Source organism: Phalacrocorax aristotelis, chromosome W (genome assembly GCF_949628215.1).
Source record: "Phalacrocorax aristotelis chromosome W, bGulAri2.1, whole genome shotgun sequence".
Taxonomy (NCBI): Eukaryota; Metazoa; Chordata; class Aves; order Suliformes; family Phalacrocoracidae; genus Phalacrocorax; species Phalacrocorax aristotelis.
In genome coordinates, this window is record NC_134310.1 from 8,935,135 (window position 1) to 8,953,882 (window position 18,748).

Here is an 18,748-nt window from a genome sequence, read left to right on the forward strand (position 1 = left end):
CTCCGTCTCGCAGTCAGTCCGTCACTGACGGACTGACTGACGACTCCATCCCGCAGTCAGTCCGTCACTGACTGACTGACTGACGACTCCATCCCGCAGTCAGTCCGTCACTGACTGACTGACTCACTCCATTCCGCAGTCAGTCCGTCACTGACTGATTGACAGACTGATTCCTTCCCGCAGTATATCCGTCACTGACGGACTGACTGACTGACTCCTTGCCGCACTCAGTCTGTCACTGACGGACTCACTGACCGACTCCGTCCCGCAGTCAGTCTGTCACTGACTGACTCACTGACTGACTCCTTGCCGCACTCAGTCTGTCACTGACGGACTCACTGACTGACTCCGTCCCGCAGTCAATCCGTCACTGACTGACTGACGGACTCAGTCCGTCACGCACTCAGTCTGTCACTGACTGACTGACTCACTCCGTCCCGCAGTCAGTCCATCACTGGCAGAATGACAGACTGACCGACTCCGTCACGCAGTCAGTCCGTCACTGAGTGACTGACTGAATGCTTCCCACAGTCAGTCCATCACTGACTGACTAACTGACTCACTCGGTCCCGCAGCCAGTCCGTCACTGACTGACTGAATCACTTCGTCCCGCCATCAGTCCGTCACTGACTGACCGACTGACTGACTCCGTCCCGCAGTCAGTCCGTCACTGACGGACTGACCGACTCCGTTCCACTATCAGTCCGTCACTGACTGACTGACTCACTCCGTCCCGCAGTCAGTCCATCGCTGACGGACTAACTGACCGACTCCGTCCCGCAGTCAGTCCATCACTGACTGACAGACTCACTTCATACCGCCATCAGTCCGTCACTTACTGACTGACTGACTCACTCCGTCCCGCAGTCAGTCCGTCACTGACTTACTGACTCACTCCGTCCTGCAGCCAGTCCGTCACTGACTTACTGACTCACTCCGTCCTGCAGCCAGTCTGTCACTGGCTGACTGACTGTCTCCGTCCCGCAGTCAATCTGTCACTAAGTGACTGACGGTCTCATTCCGTCACTGACTTACTGACTCACTCCGTCCCGCAACCACTCTGTCACTGGCTGACTGACTGACTCCGTCCTGCAGTCAGTCCATCACTGACTGACTGACGGACTCAGTCCGTCCCGCACTCAGTCTGTCACTGACCGACTGACTGACTGACTCCTTGCCGCACTGAGTCCGTCACTGACGGACTCACTGACCGACTCCATCCCGCACTCAGTCCGTCACTGACTGACTGACTCACTCCGTCCCGCAGTCAGTCCGTCACTGACTGACTGACTCACTCCGTCCCGCAGTCAGTCCGTCACTGACTGACTGACACACTGACTGACTCCATCCCGCACTCAGTCAGTTACTGACTGACACACTGACTGACTCCATCCCGCACTCAGTCAGTTACTGACTGACTGACTGACGGACTGACCCTATCCTCCAGTCAGTCCATCACTGACTGACTGACTGACTGAATCCTTCTCACAGTAAGTCCATCACTTACAGACTGACTGACTGAATACGTGCCGCAGTCAGTCCGTCACTGACTGACTGACTGACTCCGTCCCGCACTCACTCTGTCACTGACAGACTGACTGACGGACTCCATCCCGCACTCAGTCTGTCACTGACTGTCTGACACACTCCGTCCCGCAGCCACTCTGTCACTGGCTGAATGACTGAGTCCGTCCCGCAGTCAGTACGTTACTGACTGACTGACTGACTGACTGACCCTGTCCCCCAGTCAGTCCATCACTGACTGACTGACTGACTGACTGACTCCATCCCGCAGTCAGTCCGTCACTGACTGACGGACTGACTGACTCCGTCCCGCACTCAGTCTGTCACTGACAGACTGACTGACTGACTCCTTGCCGCACTCAGTCCGTCACTGACGGACTCACTGACCGACTCCATCCCGCAGTCAGTCCGTCACTGACTGACTGACGGACTCAGTCCGTCACGCACTCAGTCTGTCACTGACTGACTGACTCACTCCGTCCCGCAGTCAGACCATCACTGACGGACTAACTGACCGACTCTGTCCTGCAGTCAGTCCGTCACTGACTTACTGACTGACTCCGTCGCGCAGTCAGTCCATCACTGACTGACTGACTCACTCCGTCCCGCAGTCAGTCCGTCACTGACTTACTGACTCACTCGGTCCCGCAGTCAGTCCGTCACTGACTTACTGACTTACTCCGTCCCGCAGCCAGTCTGTCACTGACTGACTGACTGAATCCGTCCCGCAGTCAGTCCATCGCTGACGGACTGACTGACAGACTGACTCCGTCCCGCAATCAGTCTGTCACTGACAGAGTGACTGACGAACTCCGTCCCGCATTCAGTCCGTCACTGACTGACGGACTGACTGACTCCGTCCCGCAGTCAGTCCGTCACTGACTTACTGACTCACTCTGTCCCGCAGCCAGTCTGTCACTGGCTGACTGACTGACTCCGTCCCCTAGTCCGTCACTGACTGACTGACACACTGACTTACTCCATCCCGCACTCAGTCCGTTACTGACTGACTGACTGACTCACTCCGTCCCGCAGTCAGTCCATCACTGACGGACTAACTGACCGACTCCGTCCCGCAGTCAGTCCGTCACTGACTGAGTGACTGACTGAATGCTTCCCACAGTCAGTCCGTCACTCACTGACTGACTGACTCACTCGGTCCCGCAGCCAGTCCGTCACTGACTGACTGACTGACTCACTCCATCCCACAGCCAGTCTGTCACTGGCTGATTGACTGACTCCGTCCCCCAGTCCGTCACTGACTGACTGACACACTGACTGACTCCATCCCGCACTCAGTCCGTCACTGACTGACTGACAGACTGACTGACTCCCTCCCGCAGTCAGTCCGTCACTGACTGGCTGACAGACTGACTCCGTCCCGCCGTCAGTCCGTCACTGACTGACTGACTGACTGACTCTGTCCCACAGTCAGTCCGTCACTGACTGTCTGACTCACTCCGTCCCACAGTCAGTCCGTCACTGACTGACTGACTGACTGACTCTGTCCCACAGTCAGTCCGTCACTGACTGTCTGACTCACTCCGTCCCACAGTCAGTCCGTCACTGACTTACTGACTCACTCCGTCCCGCAGCCAGACTGTCACTGGCTGACTGACTGACTCCGTCCCGCAGTCAATCTGTCACTGAGTGACTGACGGACTCGGTCCGTCACTGACTGACTGACTCACTCTGTCCCGCACTCAGTACATCACTGACGGACTAACTGACCGACTCTGTCCCGCAGTCATTCCGTCTCTGACTGACTGACTGAACGACTCTGTCCCTCAGTCAGTCCGTCACTGACAGACAGACTTACTGAATGCTTCCCACTGTCAGTCCGTCACTGACTGACTGACTCACTCCGTCCCGCAGTCAGTCCATCACTGACTGACTGACTCACTCCGTCCCACAGTCAGTCCGTCACTGACTTAGTGACTCACTCCATCCCGCAGCCAGTGTGTCACTGGCTGACTGACTGACTCCATCCCGCATTCAGTCCGTTACTGACTGACTGACTGACAGACCGACCCTGTCCTCCAGTCAGTCCATCACTGACTGACTGACTGACTGACTGACACCGTCCCGCAGTCAGTACATCACTGACAGACTGACTGACTGACTGACTACGTCCCGCAGTCAGTCCGTCACTGACTGACTGACAGATTGACTCTTTCGCGCAGTCAGTCTGTCACTGACGGAGTGACTGACTCCATCCCGCAGTCAGTCCGTCACTGACAGACAGACTGACTGACTCCATCCCGCAGTCAATCCGTCACTGACTGTCTGACGGACTCAGTCTGTCACGCACTCAGTCTGTCACTGACTGACTGACTGACTGAATGCTTCCCACAGTCAGTCCGTCACTGACTGACTGACTGACTCACTCGGTCCGGCAGCCAGTCCGTCACTGACTGACTGACTCACTTCTTCCCGCCATCAGTCCGTCACTGACTGACTGACTGACTCCGTCCCGTTGTCAGTCCGTCACTGACTGACTGACAGACTGACTCCGTCCCGCAGTCAGTCCGTCACTGAACGACTGACCGACTCCGTTCCACTATCAGTCCATCACTGACTGACTGACTCACTCCGTCCCGCAGTCAGTCCATCACTGACGGACTAACTGACCGACTCTGTCCCGCAGTCATTCCGTCACTGACTGACTGACTGAACGAGTCCGTCCCGCAGTCAGTCCATCACTGACTGACTGACTGACGGAATGCTTCCCACTGTCAGTCCGTCACTGACTGACAGACTCACTCCGTCCCACAGTCAGTCCATCACTGACTGACTGACTCACTCCGTCCTGCAGTCAGTCCGTCACTGACTTACTGACTCCCTCCGTCCCGCATTCAGTCCGTTACTGACTGACTGACTGACTGACCCTGTCCTCCAGTCAGTCCTTCACTGACTGACTGACTGACTGACTCCTTCCCGCAGTCAGTCCGTCACTGACGGAGTGACTGACTCCATCCCGCTGTCAGTCTGTCACTGACAGACTGACTGACTAACTCCGTCCCGCAGTCAGTCTGTCACTGACTGTCTGACTCATTCCGTCTCGCAGCCAGTCCGTCACTGACTGTCTGACTCATTCCGTCTCGCAGCCAGTCCGTCACTGACTGTCTGACTCATTCCGTCTCGCAGCCAGTCCGTCACTGACCGACTGACCGACTCTGTTCCACTATCAGTCCGTCACTGACGAACTAAGAGACTGACTCCGTCTCGCAGTCAGTCCGTCACTGACTGACTGACTGACGACTCCATCCCGCAGTCAGTCCGTCACTGACTGACTGACTGACGACTCCATCCCGCAGTCAGTCCGTCACTGACTGACTGACTCACTCCATTCCGCAGTCAGTCCGTCACTGACTGATTGACAGACTGATTCCTTCCCGCAGTATATCCGTCACTGACGGACTGACTGACTGACTCCTTGCCGCACTCAGTCTGTCACTGACGGACTCACTGACCGACTCCGTCCCGCAGTCAGTCCGTCACTGACTGACTGACTGACTGACTCCTTGCCGCACTCAGTCTGTCACTGACGGACTCACTGACCGACTCCGTCCCGCAGTCAATCCGTCACTGACTGACTGACGGACTCAGTCCGTCACGCACTCAGTCCGTCACTGACTGACTGACTCACTCCGTCCCGCAGTCAGTCCATCACTGGCAGAATGACAGACTGACCGACTCCGTCACGCAGTCAGTCCGTCACTGAGTGACTGACTGAATGCTTCCCACAGTCAGTCCATCACTGACTGACTAACTGACTCACTCGGTCCCGCAGCCAGTCCGTCACTGACTGACTGAATCACTTCGTCCCGCCATCAGTCCTTCACTGACTGACCGACTGACTGACTCCGTCCCGCAGTCAGTCCGTCACTGACGGACTGACCGACTCCGTTCCACTATCAGTCCGTCACTGACTGACTGACTCAATCCGTCCCACAGTCAGTCCATCGCTGACGGACTAACTGACCGACTCCGTCCCGCAGTCAGTCCATCACTGACTGACAGACTCACTTCATACCGCCATCAGTCCGTCACTTACTGACTGACTGACTCACTCCGTCCCGCAGTCAGTCCGTCACTGACTTACTGACTCACTCCGTCCTGCAGCCAGTCTGTCACTGGCTGACTGACTGTCTCCGTCCCGCAGTCAATCTGTCACTAAGTGACTGACGGTCTCATTCCGTCACTGACTGACTGACTCACTCCGTCCCGCAGTCAGTCCATCACTGACTTACTGACTCACTCCGTCCCGCAACCACTCTGTCACTGGCTGACTGACTGAGTCCGTCCCGCAGTCAGTCCGTCACTCACTGACTGACACACTGACTGACTCCATCCCACAGTCAGTACGTTACTGACTGACGGACTGACTGACTGACTCCGTCCTGCAGTCAGTCCATCACTGACTGACTGACGGACTCAGTCCGTCCCGCACTCAGTCTGTCACTGACCGACTGACTGACTGACTCCTTGCCGCACTGAGTCCGTCACTGACGGACTCACTGACCGACTCCATCCCGCACTCAGTCCGTCACTGACTGACTGACTCACTCCGTCCCGCAGTCAGTCCATCACTGACGGACTAACTGACTGACTCCGTCCCGCAGTCAGTCCGTCACTGACTGACTGAATGCTTCCCACAGTCAGTCCGTCACTGACTGACTGACTCACTCGGTCCCGCAGCCAGTCCGTCGCTGACTGACTGACTGACTCACTCCGTCCCGCAGCCAGTCTGTCACTGGCTGATTGACTGACTCCGTCCCGCAGTCAGTCCGTCACTGACTGACTGACACAATGACTGAATCCATCCCGCAGTCAGTCCGTCACTGACTCACTGACTGACTGACTGACCCTGTCCTCCAGTCAGTCCATCACTGACTGACTGACTGACTGACTGACTCCGTCCCGCAGTCAGTCCATCACTGACTGACTGATAGACTGACTCCTTCCTCCAGTCAGGCCGTCACTGACGGACTGACTCACTCCATCCTGCAGTCAGTCTGTCACTGACTGACTCACTGACTGACTCACTCCATCCCGCAGTCAGTCCGTCACTGACTTATTGACTGACTCCGTCCCGCAGCCAGTCTGTCACTGACTGACTGACTCACTCCGTCCCGCAGTCAGTCCGTCACTGACTGACTGACTGACTCACTCCGTCCCGCAGTCAGTCCGTCACTGACTGACTGACTGACTCACTCCGTCCCGCAGTCAGTCCGTCACTGACTGACTGACTGACTCACTTCGTCCCGCAGTCAGTCCGTCACTGACTGACTGACTCACTTCGTCCCGCCATCAGTCCGTCACTGACTGACTGACTGACTCACTTCGTCCCGCCATCAGTCCGTCACTGACTGACTGACTGACTCACTTCGTCCCGCCGTCAGTCCGTCACTGACTGACTGACTGACTCCGTCCCGTTGTCAGTCCGTCACTGACTGACTGACAGACTGACTCCGTCCCGCAGTCAGTCCGTCACTGACTGACTGACTCACTCCGTCCCGCAGTCAGTCCGTTACTGACTGACTGACTCACTCCGTCCCGCAGTCAGTCCATCAGTGACGGACTAACTGACCGACTCCGTCACGCAGTCAGTCCGTCACTGACTGACTGACTGAACGACTCCGTCCCGCATTCAGTCCGTCACTGACTGGCTGACAGACCGACTCCGTCCCGCAGTCAGTCCATCACTGACTGACTGACTCACTTCGTCCCGCCGTCAGTCCGTCACTTACTGACTGACTGACTCACTCCGTCCCGCAGTCAGTCCGTCACTGACTTACTGACTCACTCCATCCCGCAGCCAGACTGTCACTGGCTGACTGACTGACTCCGTCCCGCAGTCAATCTGTCACTAAGTGACTGACGGTCTCTGTCCGTCACTGACTGACTCACTCACTCTGTCCCGCACTCAGTCCATCACTGACAGACTAACTGACCGAATCTGTCCCGCAGTCATTCCGTCACTGACTGACTGACTGAACGACTCCGTCCCGCAGTCAGTCCGTCACTGACTGACTGACTGAATGCTTCCCACTGTCAGGCCATCACTGACTGACTGCGTCACTCTGTCCCGCAGTCAGTCCATCACTGACAGACTAACTAACCGACTCCATCCTGCAGTCAGTCCGTCACTGACTGACTGACAATCTGACTCCAACCCGTAGTCAGTCCGTCATTGAATGACTGACTCACTCCCTCCTGCTGTCAGTCCGTCACTGACTGACTGACGGACTGACTTTGTCCTGCAGTCAGTCCGTCACTGAGTGACTGACGCACTGATTGACTCCATCCCGCAGTCAGTCCGTTACTGACTGACTGACTGATACTGTCCTCCACTCAGTCCATCACTGACTGACTGAGTGAATGACTGACTCCGTGTCGCAGCCTGTCTGTCAATGGCTGACTGACCGACTCTGTCCCGCAGTCGTTCCGTCACTGACGGACTGACTGAACGACTCCGTCCCGCAGTCAGTCCGTCACTGACTGACTGAATGCTACCCACTGTCAGTCCGTCACTGACTGACTGACTCACTCCGTCCCGCAGTCAGTCCATCACTGAAGGACTAACTGACCGACTCCGTCCCGCAGTCAATCCGTCACTGACTGACTGACTGAATGCTACCCACTGTCAGTCCGTCACTGACTTACTGACTCACTCTGTCCCGCAGCCAGTCTGTCACTGACTGACTGACTCACTCCGTCCCGCAGCCAGTCTTTCACTGGCTGACTGACTGACTCCGTCCCGCAGTCAGTCCGCCACTCACTGACTGACACACTGACTGACTCCATCCCGCAGTCAGTACGTTACTGACTGACTGACTGACTGACCGTGTCCCCCAGTCAGTCCATCACTGACGGACTGACTGACTGACTGACTCCATCCCGCAGTCAGTCCGTCACTGACTTACTGACTCCGTCCCGCACTCAGTCTGTCACTGACAGACTGACTGACTGACTCCTTGCCGCACTCAGTTCGTCACTGACGGACTCACTGACCGACTCCATCCTGCAGTCAGTCCGTCACTGACTGACTGACGGACTCAGTCCGTCACGCAGTCAGTCCGTCACTGACTGACTGATTCACTCCATCCCGCAGTCAGACCATCACTGATGGACTAACTGATCGACTCTGTCCCGCAGTCAGTCCGTCACTGACTTAATGACTGACTCCGTCCCGCAGTCAGTCCGTCACTGACTGACTGACTCACACCGTCCCGCAGTCAGTCCATCACTGAATTACTGACTCACTCCGTCCCGCAGCCAGTCTGTCACTGGCTGACTGACTGACTCCGTCCCGCAGTCAGTCCGTCACTGACTGACTGACACACTGACTGACTCCATCCCACACTCAGTCCGTTACTGACTGTCTGACTGACTGACTGACCCTGTCCTCCATTCAGTCCATCACTGACTGACTGACTTTCTGACTGAATCCGTCCCGCAGTCAGTCCATCGCTGACGGACTGACTGACAGACTGACTCCGTCCCGCACTCAGTCTGTCACTGACAGACTGACTGACAGACTCCGTCCCGCATTCAGTCCGTCACTGACTGACTGACTGACTCCATCCCGCAGTCAGTCCGTCACGGACTGACTCACTCCGTCCCGCAGTCAGACCATCAGTGACTTAACGACTCACTCTGTACCGCAGCCAGTCCGTCACTGACACACTGACTGACTCCATCCCACACTCAGTCCGTTACTGACTGACTGACTGACCCTGTCCTCCATTCAGTCCATCACTGACTGACTGACTGATTGACTGAATCCTTCCCGCAGTCAGTCCATCACTGACGGACTGACTGACTGACTACGTCCCGCACTCAGTCTGTCACTGACTGACTGACAGACTGACTCCTTCCCGCAGTCATTCTGTCACTGACTTAATGACTGACTCCATCCCGCAGTCAGTCCGTCAATGACTGTCTGACTCACTCCGTCCCACAGTCAGTCCATCACTGACTGTCTGACTCACTCCGTCCCGCAGTCAGTCCGTCACTCACTGACTGACACACTGACTGACTCCATCCCGCAGTCAGTACGTTACTGACTGACTGACAGACTGACTGACTCCTTCCCGCAGTCAGTCCGTCACTGACTGAATGACAGACTGCCTCCGTCCCGCACTCAGTCTGTCACTGACTGACTGACTCACTCCGTCCCGCAGTCAGTCCATCACTGACGGACTATCTGACCGACTCCGTCCCGCAGTCAGTCCATCACTGACTGACTGACTGACTGAATGCTTCCCACTGTCAGTCCGTCACTGACTGACAGACTCACTCCGTCCCACAGTCAGTCCATCACTGACTGACTGACTCACTCCGTCCTGCAGTCAGTCCGTGTCGTGGTTTAGCGGCAGCTCAGCCCCACACAGTCGCTCGCTCACTCCCCCACCGGTAGATGGGGGAGAGAATCAGAAGGGTAACGCTCGTGGGTTGGGATAAGAACAGTTTAATAATGAAAATTAAAAGAAACAACAGTAGAAATGCAATGTAAAGGAGAACAACGAGAGGCGCAAAGCCCCGGGGGAGGGGGGAAGGGAGGGGAGAGGGGGAACGAACCGCCGGAACAAACCGCACGCGCCGCAGCCGCTCGCCGCCCGCCGACCCGACGCCGCGCCGCCTCCGCGCTGCTACTGCCCCCCCTCAATATACTGGTCATGGTGTCACATGGTATGGAATGAACCTGCCATTGGCCAGTCGGGGTCAGCCGCCCCCACCATGGCCCTGCCCCTCCCAGCCCCCCCTGCCACGCCACGCGGCAGAGCGCGGGAAGCTGGAAAGGTAGCTGACCCCCACAGTGAGGAGAATTAACCCCTTCTCAGCCAAAACCAGCACATTCTCCACCCCTTATTCCATACCATTTACGCCATGCCCAGGTCCCATATGATGCAATACAACCGTACCAACCACCACCCCTCCCCTTCCCATCCTTTAACATAATACACAGACATCATTCCCTTAGTTCATGGATCTTCCCTGTAAAATGTCCATTAAAATATCCATTGAGTTCACGCAGTCCATGACTCTGGGCTCCATCTGTTGTATCAGTCTTTCCGGGTGGGAGAGATGGTGTGTGGCGTTGGGTTGCTGCATACCGAGTCAGTCATCGTTCCATCACTGCTGCACGGCTTGTTTCATAGTTGATCTTCCATGGGTTGGGAGGCTCGTACTCTGATATCATTGATACAACACAGAGGTGACACACAGTATTATATAGCAGTTCACATTGTGCCATTCAGTTCATTGACTGTTTTCACCCAAAATCAAATCCCCTTGAGGCACACATCGGATTTCTCCATCCTCCCGCATCACCCACCAAGTGCACCCAGGTCCTCGAGCAAAAACAATCCCACGAATGGGTTTGCCTTTGCCAGAGGCAGGAAGAACCCAGACTGTTTTGCCCAGCATACTTTTTCTGTGCACTACAGGGACTCTATCCCCTTCCACAGTATGTAGGATTTCTGACTGGGCAGGGCCAGCTCGGTTGGCAGATCCCCTCGTGTTGACTAACCACGTGGCTTTTGCTAAATGTGTATCCCAGTGCTTGAATGTCCCACCCCCCATTGCTCTCAGTGTGGTTTTTAACAGTCCATTGTACCTTTCAATTTTCCCAGAGGCTGGTGCGTGATAGGGGATGTGATACACCCACTCAATGCCGTGCTCTTTGGCCCAGGTGTCTATGAGGCTATTTCGGAAATGAGTCCCATTGTCTGACTCAGTCCTCTCTGGGGTGCCATGTCGCCACAGGACTTGTTTCTCAAGACCCAGGATAGTGTTCCGGGCAGTGGCGTGGGGGACAGGATATGTTTCCAGCCAGCCAGTCGTTGTTTCTACCATTGTAAGCACATGGCGCTTGCCTTGGCGGGTCTGTGGGAGTGTGATATAGTCAATTTGCCAGGCCTCCCCATATTTATATTTCAGCCATCGTCCCCCATACCACAGAGGCTTTACCCGCTTCGCTTGCTTGATTGCAGCGCATGTGTCACATTCGTGGATAACCTGTGCAATAATATCCATGGTCAAGTCCACCCCTCGATCACGAGCCCACCTGTATGTTGCATCTCTCCCTTGATGGCCTGAGGTGTCATGGGCCCACCGAGCTAGAAATAGTTCACCCTTATGCTGCCAGTCCAGATCCACCTCAGCCACTTCAATCTTGGCAGCCCGATCTACCTGCTGGTTGTTTCGATGTTCTTCAGTGGCCCGACTCTTGGGGACGTGAGCATCCACATGCCGTACCTTTACAACCAGTTTCTCTACCCGGGCAGCAATATCTTGCCACAATGTGGCAGCCCAGATGGGTTTGCCTCTGCGCTGCCAGTTGCTTTGCTTCCATTGCTGCAGCCAGCCCCACAGGGCATTTGCCACCATCCAGGAGTCAGTATAGAGATAGAGCACTGGCCACTTTTCCCGTTCAGCGATGTCTAAGGCCAGCTGGATGGCCTTTACCTCTGCAAACTGGCTCGATTCACCTTCTCCTTCAGCAGTTTCTGCTACTTGTCGTGTAGGACTCCATACAGCAGCCTTCCATCTCCGGTGCTTTCCCACAAGGCGACAGGACCCATCAGTGAACAGGGCATATTGCTTCTCATCTTCTGGCAGTTTGTTATACAGTGGGGCTTCTTCAGCACGTGTCACCTCCTCCTCTGGTGATAATCCAAAATCTTTGCCTTCTGGCCAGTCCATAATCACTTCCAAGATTCCTGGGCGACTGGGGTTTCCTACTCGAGCCCGCTGGGTGATCAGTGCAACCCATTTACTCCACGTAGCATCAGTTGCATGGTGTGTAGAGGGGATGTTTCCTTTGAACATCCAGCCCAGCACTGGCAGTCGGGGTGCCAGGAGCAACTGTGCTTCAGTACCAACCACTTCTGAAGCAGCTCGAACCCCTTCATATGCTGCCAATATCTCTTTTTCAGTTGTAGTATAGCGGGCTTCAGACCCTCTGTATCCCCGACTCCAAAACCCTAGGGGTCGACCCCGGGTCTCCCCAGGTGCTTTCTGCCAGAGGCTCCACGTAGGGCCATTCTCCCCGGCTGCAGTGTAGAGCACATTTTTTACATCTTGTCCTGCCCGGACTGGCCCAAGAGCTACTGCATGGACTATTTCTCGTTTAATCTGTTCAAAGGCTTGTCGTTGCTCAGGGCCCCATTTGAAATCATTCTTTTTCCGGGTCACTTGATAGAGAGGGCTCACGATCAGACTGTAATTTGGAATATGCATTCTCCAAAAACCCACAACGCCCAAGAAAGCTTGTGTTTCCTTTTTGCTAGTTGGTGGAGACATGGCTGCTATTTTGTTGATCACATCCATTGGAATCTGACGACGACCGTCTTGCCATTTAATTCCTAAGAACTGGATTTCTCATGCAGGTCCCTTCACCTTACTTTGTTTTATGGCAAAACCAGCTTTCAGAAGGATTTGGACTATTTTCTCACCTTTCTCAAAAACTTCTTCTGCTGTGCTGCCCCACACAATGATGTCATCAATGTATTGAAGGTGTTCTGGAGCTTCTCCCTGTTCCAGTACAGTCTGAATCAGTCCATGGCAAATGGTAGGACTGTGTTTCCACCCCTGGGGCAGTCGATTCCAGGTGTACTGGACGCCCCTCCATGTGAAAGCAAACTGTGGCCTGCACTCTGCTGCCAGAGGGATTGAGAAGAATGCATTAGCAATATCAATTGTGGCATACCACTTGGCCGCCTTTGACTCCAGTTCGTATTGAAGTTCTAGCATGTCTGGCACAGCAGCACTCAACGGTGGAGTGACTTCATTCAGGCCACAATAGTCTACTGTTAGTCTCCACTCTCCATTAGACTTCCGGACTGGCCATATGGGACTGTTAAAGGGTGAGTGGGTCTTACTGATGACTCCTTGGCTCCTCAGTTGGTGAATGAGTTTATGGATGGGGATCAGAGAGTCTCTGTTGGTGCGATATTGCCGCCGGTGCACTGTTGTGGTGGCGATTGGCACCTGTTGTTCTTTGACCTTCAGCAACCCCACCACAGAAGGGTCCTTTGAGAGACCGGGCAAGGTAGACAGCTGTTCAGTTTCCTCCGTCTCCAAGGCAGCTACACCAAAAGCCCACTTGTAACCTTTTGGGTCCTTGAAATACCCTCTCCTGAGGTAGTCTATACCAAGGATGCACGGAGCCTCTGGGCCAGTCACAATGGGGTGCTTCTGCCACTCATTGCCAGTTAGGCTCACTTTGGCCTCCAATACAGTTAGCTCTTGAGATCCCCCTGTCACTCCAGCAATGCTGATGGGTTCTGCCCCTATATAGTTTGATGGCATTAAGGTGCACTGTGCGCCGGTGTCCACTAAAGCTTTATACTCCTGTGGGTCGGACGTGACAGGCCATCAGATCCACACAGTCCAGTAAGCCCGGTTATCCCTTTCCTCCACCCGGCTGGAGGCAGGGCCCCTCTAGTCCTGATCATGGCAGTCACAACTCACTTCCTGTAAATGTGAGTCAGGAGTCCCTCTATTACACTTAGAAATAAAATCAGCGCTTCTACTCCTCTGTCTGGGGACTTGCTCACTGGAAACTGGAGCAGCAGCTTTCCTGGAAGAGCCTCCCTGAGTGACTGTTCTTCCTTGCAGTTCATGTACTCGTGCCTGTAGGGTCGAAGTAGGCTTGCCATCCCACCTCATCATGTCCTCTCCGTGGTCACGCAGGTAGAACCATAGGGTGGCCCGTGGTGTGTATCCCCTTCTTTGAGCCAAAGGACGCTTATTCCTAACAGCTGAGACACTGCTCTGTCGAGGTGGGGAGTAGGACAGATCTTCTTTGAGTTGCTGGACCTCTTGGGATAGTTTCTCCACAGCAGAGACAAGCGAGGAAGAGATATTTGTGTCATAATCCCGGAGTCTATCTATCACCTCTGCCACCATTGGTGTCTCGTCATCTTTCCAGGACATCACTGCCAATGAGTTTGCATGCGAAGATGGTGCGCTCCGTACAAACTTCCGCCACATGGGTCGTGTGCACTCGGCTTCATCTGGATCTTTGGATGACCGTTGATCGTCCAGGTCACCATAAATCACCTCAAACACAGCTAATTCCCTTAGATACTGGATGCCTTTCTCCATAGTTGTCCATTTTCCTGGGCGATATGTAACATCTTCTTTAAAGGGATACCTTTCCTTCACTCCAGACAGGAGTTGCCTCCAGAGGCTGAGGGCTTGTGGTTTTTTTCCAATTGCTTTGTCAACGCCCCCTTCCCCAGAAAGGGATCCCAATTGTTTGGCTTCTTTTCCCTCTAGTTCCAGGCTACTGGCCCCATTATCCCAGCATCGGAGCAGCCAGGTGACAATGTGCTCACCTGAACGACGGCTATAATCTTTTCGCATATCTCGCAACTCGCTTAAGGACAGGGATCGGGTGGTCTCTATGTCATTTATTACTTCTCCCTCCTCTCCCCGCGATGGCCCTGGTTCTTCATCATCCCGTTCTAAACGAGTTGATGTCCGCTTCCAATATTTCGTCTTGTGTATGGGGACAACTGATACTGGTACGGGTTTATTTTCTGAGCTAGCTCCGGTACTTGTTGTGGGGGTTTGAGTGGCTGCAGCGCCTGTCCTCAGGGCTGGCGTGACTACAGTGCCAGTCACTTTGCATTTCAATCCAGAGACATTCTCTTCCCCCTGGGGGCACTGAATACTGTTGAGCAGGGCTCGGTATGCATGGGCCAGACCCCAGCACGTTGCAGTGATCTGTGTCTCTCTGCAGTTCCCAGCGTAACAACATACTTTCTCCAAATATTCTACTAGTTTTTTAGGATTCTGCACTTGCTCGGGGGTGAAACTCCAAAACACTGGGGGTGCCCACTGCCCTAGGTATTTGCCCATGCTATCCCACATGCCCTGCCACTCGTAACTATCAAGCCTCGGGGCAGATTTCTGGGTGATATTCTTAAGTTGCTTAGTCAAAACCAAAACAACATGCCCAAAAACTAACAATAAGTGCACCTTAACCACCCAAGGATGTTCAAGATACAAAAACGTTGTTGTAACAAAGGCACAGACATCATAGAACAAAGTTGCAAAGGTATTATTCTGTATTTCCTCCATATAAAATCTCTCCGAGGAGGAGGTATAATTGCTAATTGCCTCAACAAGGTGGTATCCGAAGTACAGTAACGGTTTCAGCAAAAACCCCAAATACCAGATAAAGCTGAAAACGAATGTTTGTATAACAAATCTTGTAGGCAAAACATTACTAATCACAGCAGAACACAGCAGACTCAAACAACCAACACCGATTTTTAACACCAACTGCAAAAAGGACAACATGGTGCTGGGACCAGCAGCTGTTGTTATCTCCAACCCTTGAGCCCCACGTTGGGCGCCAAAAAGACTGTCGTGGTTTAGCGGCAGCTCAGCCCCACACAGTCGCTCGCTCACTCCCCCACCGGTAGATGGGGGAGAGAATCAGAAGGGTAACGCTCGTGGGTTGGGATAAGAACAGTTTAATAATGAAAATTAAAAGAAACAACAGTAGAAATGCAATGTAAAGGAGAACAACGAGAGGCGCAAAGCCCCGGGGGAGGGGGGAAGGGAGGGGAGAGGGGGAACGAACCGCCGGAACAAACCGCACGCGCCGCAGCCGCTCACCGCCCGCCGACCCGACGCCGCGCCGCCTCCGCGCTGCTACTGCCCCCCCTCAATATACTGGTCATGGTGTCACATGGTATGGAATGAACCTGCCATTGGCCAGTCGGGGTCAGCCGCCCCCACCATGGCCCTGCCCCTCCCAGCCCCCCCTGCCACGCCACGCGGCAGAGCGCGGGAAGCTGGAAAGGTAGCTGACCCCCACAGTGAGGAGAATTAACCCCTTCTCAGCCAAAACCAGCACAGTCCGTCACTGACTTACTGACTCCCACCGTCCCGCAGCCAGTCTGTCACTGGCTGACTGACTGACTCCGTCCCGCATTCAGTCCGTTACTGACTGACTGACTGACTGACTGACCCTGTCCTCCAGTCAGTCCATCACTGACTGACTGACTGACTGACTGACTGACTGACTCCGTACCGCAGTCAGTCCGTCACTGACTGACTGACAGATTGACTCCTTCCCGCAGTCAGTCCGTCACTGACGGAGTGACTGACTCCATCCCGCAGTCAGTCTGTCACTGACAGACTGACTGACTGACTCCGTCCCGCAGTCAGTCTGTCACTGACTGTCTGACTCATTCCGTCTCGCAGCCAGTCCGTCACTGACCGACTGACCGACTCCGTTCCACTATCAGTCCGTCACTGACGAACTAAGAGACTGACTCCGTCCCGCAGTCAGTCCGTCACTGACTGACTGACTGACGACTCCATCCCGCAGTCAGTCCGTCACTGACGGACTGACTGACTGACTCCATCCCGCAGTCAATCCGTCACTGACTGACTGACGGACTCAGTCCGTCACGCACTCAGTCTGTCACTGACTGACTGACTCACTCCGTCCCGCCGTCAGTCCATCACTGGCAGAATGACAGACTGACCGACTCCGTCTCGCAGTCAGTCCGTCACTGAGTGATTGACTGAATGCTTCCCACAGTCAGTCCATCACTGACTGACTAACTGACTCACTCGGTCCCGCAGCCAGTCCGTCACTGACTGACTGAATCACTTCATCCCGCCATCAGTCCGTCACTGACTGACCGACTGACTGACTCTGTCCCGCAGTCAGTCCGTCACTGACGGACTGACCGACTCCGTTCCACTATCAGTCCGTCACTGACTGACTGACTCACTCCGTCCCGCAGTCAGTCCGTCACTGACTTACTGACTCACTCCGTCCCGCAGCCAGACTGTCACTGGCTGACTGACTGACTCCGTCCCGCAGTCAATCTGTCACTGAGTGACTGACGGACTCAGTCCGTCACTGACTGACTGACTCACTCTGTCCCGCACTCAGTACATCACTGACGGACTAACTGACCGACTCTGTCCCGCAGTCAGTCCGTCACTGACAGACAGACTGACTGAATGCTTCCCACTGTCAGTCCGTCACTGACTGACTGACTCACTCCGTCCCGCAGTCAGTACATCACTGACTGACTGACTCACTCCGTCCCACAGTCAGTCCGTCACTGACTTAGTGACTCACTCCATCCCGCAGCCAGTGTGTCACTGGCAGACTGAGTGACTCCGTCCCGCATTCAGTCCGTTACTGACTGACTGACTGACTGACCGACCCTGTCCTCCAGTCAGTCCATCACTGACTGACTGACTGACTGACTGACACCGTCCCGCAGTCAGTCCGTCACTGACTGACTGACAGATTGACTCCTTCTCGTAGTCAGTCCGTCACTGACGGAGTGACTGACTCCATCCCGCAGTCAGTCCGTCACTGACAGACTGACTGACTGACTCCATCCCGCAGTCAGTCCGTCACTGACTGACTGACTCACTCCATCTCGCAGTCAGTCCGTCACTGACTGATTGACAGACAGACTCCTTCCCGCACTCAGTCTGTCACTGACGGACTCACTGATCGACTCCATCCCGCAGTCAGTCCGTCACTGACTGTCAGACTGACTGACTCCATCCCACAGTCAATCCGTCACTGACTGTCTGACGGACTCAGTCCATCACGCACTCAGTCTGTCACTGACTGACTGACTGACTGACTGACTCCATCCCGCAGTCAGTCCGTCACTGACTGACTGAGTGACCGACTCCGTCCCGCAGTTAGTCCGACACTGGCTGACTGACTGCCAGACTCCATCCCGCAGCCAGTCCGTCACTGACTGACTGACTCACTCCGTCCCGCAGTCAGTCCGTCACTGGCTGACTGACTCACTCCATCCTGCAGTCAGTCCGTCACTGACTGACTGACGGACTCTCCGACTCCGTCCCGCAGTGAGTCCGTCACTGCCTGACGGACAGACTGACTCCTTCCCCCAGACAGCTTGTCACTGACTGACTGACTGACTTGCTCCGTCCCGCAGTCATTCCGTCACTGTCTCACTGACTGACCGACTCCATCCCGCAATGAGACCGTCACTGACTGACTGACGGACTGACTCCGTCCCGCACTCAGTCCGTCACTGACTGACTGACTCACTCCGTCCCGCAGCAAGTCCGTCACTGACTGACTGAATGACTCACTCGGTCCCGCAGGCAGTCCGTCACTGGCTGACTGACAGACTGACTCACTCCGTCCCGCAGTCAGTCCATCACTGACTGACGGACTGACTGA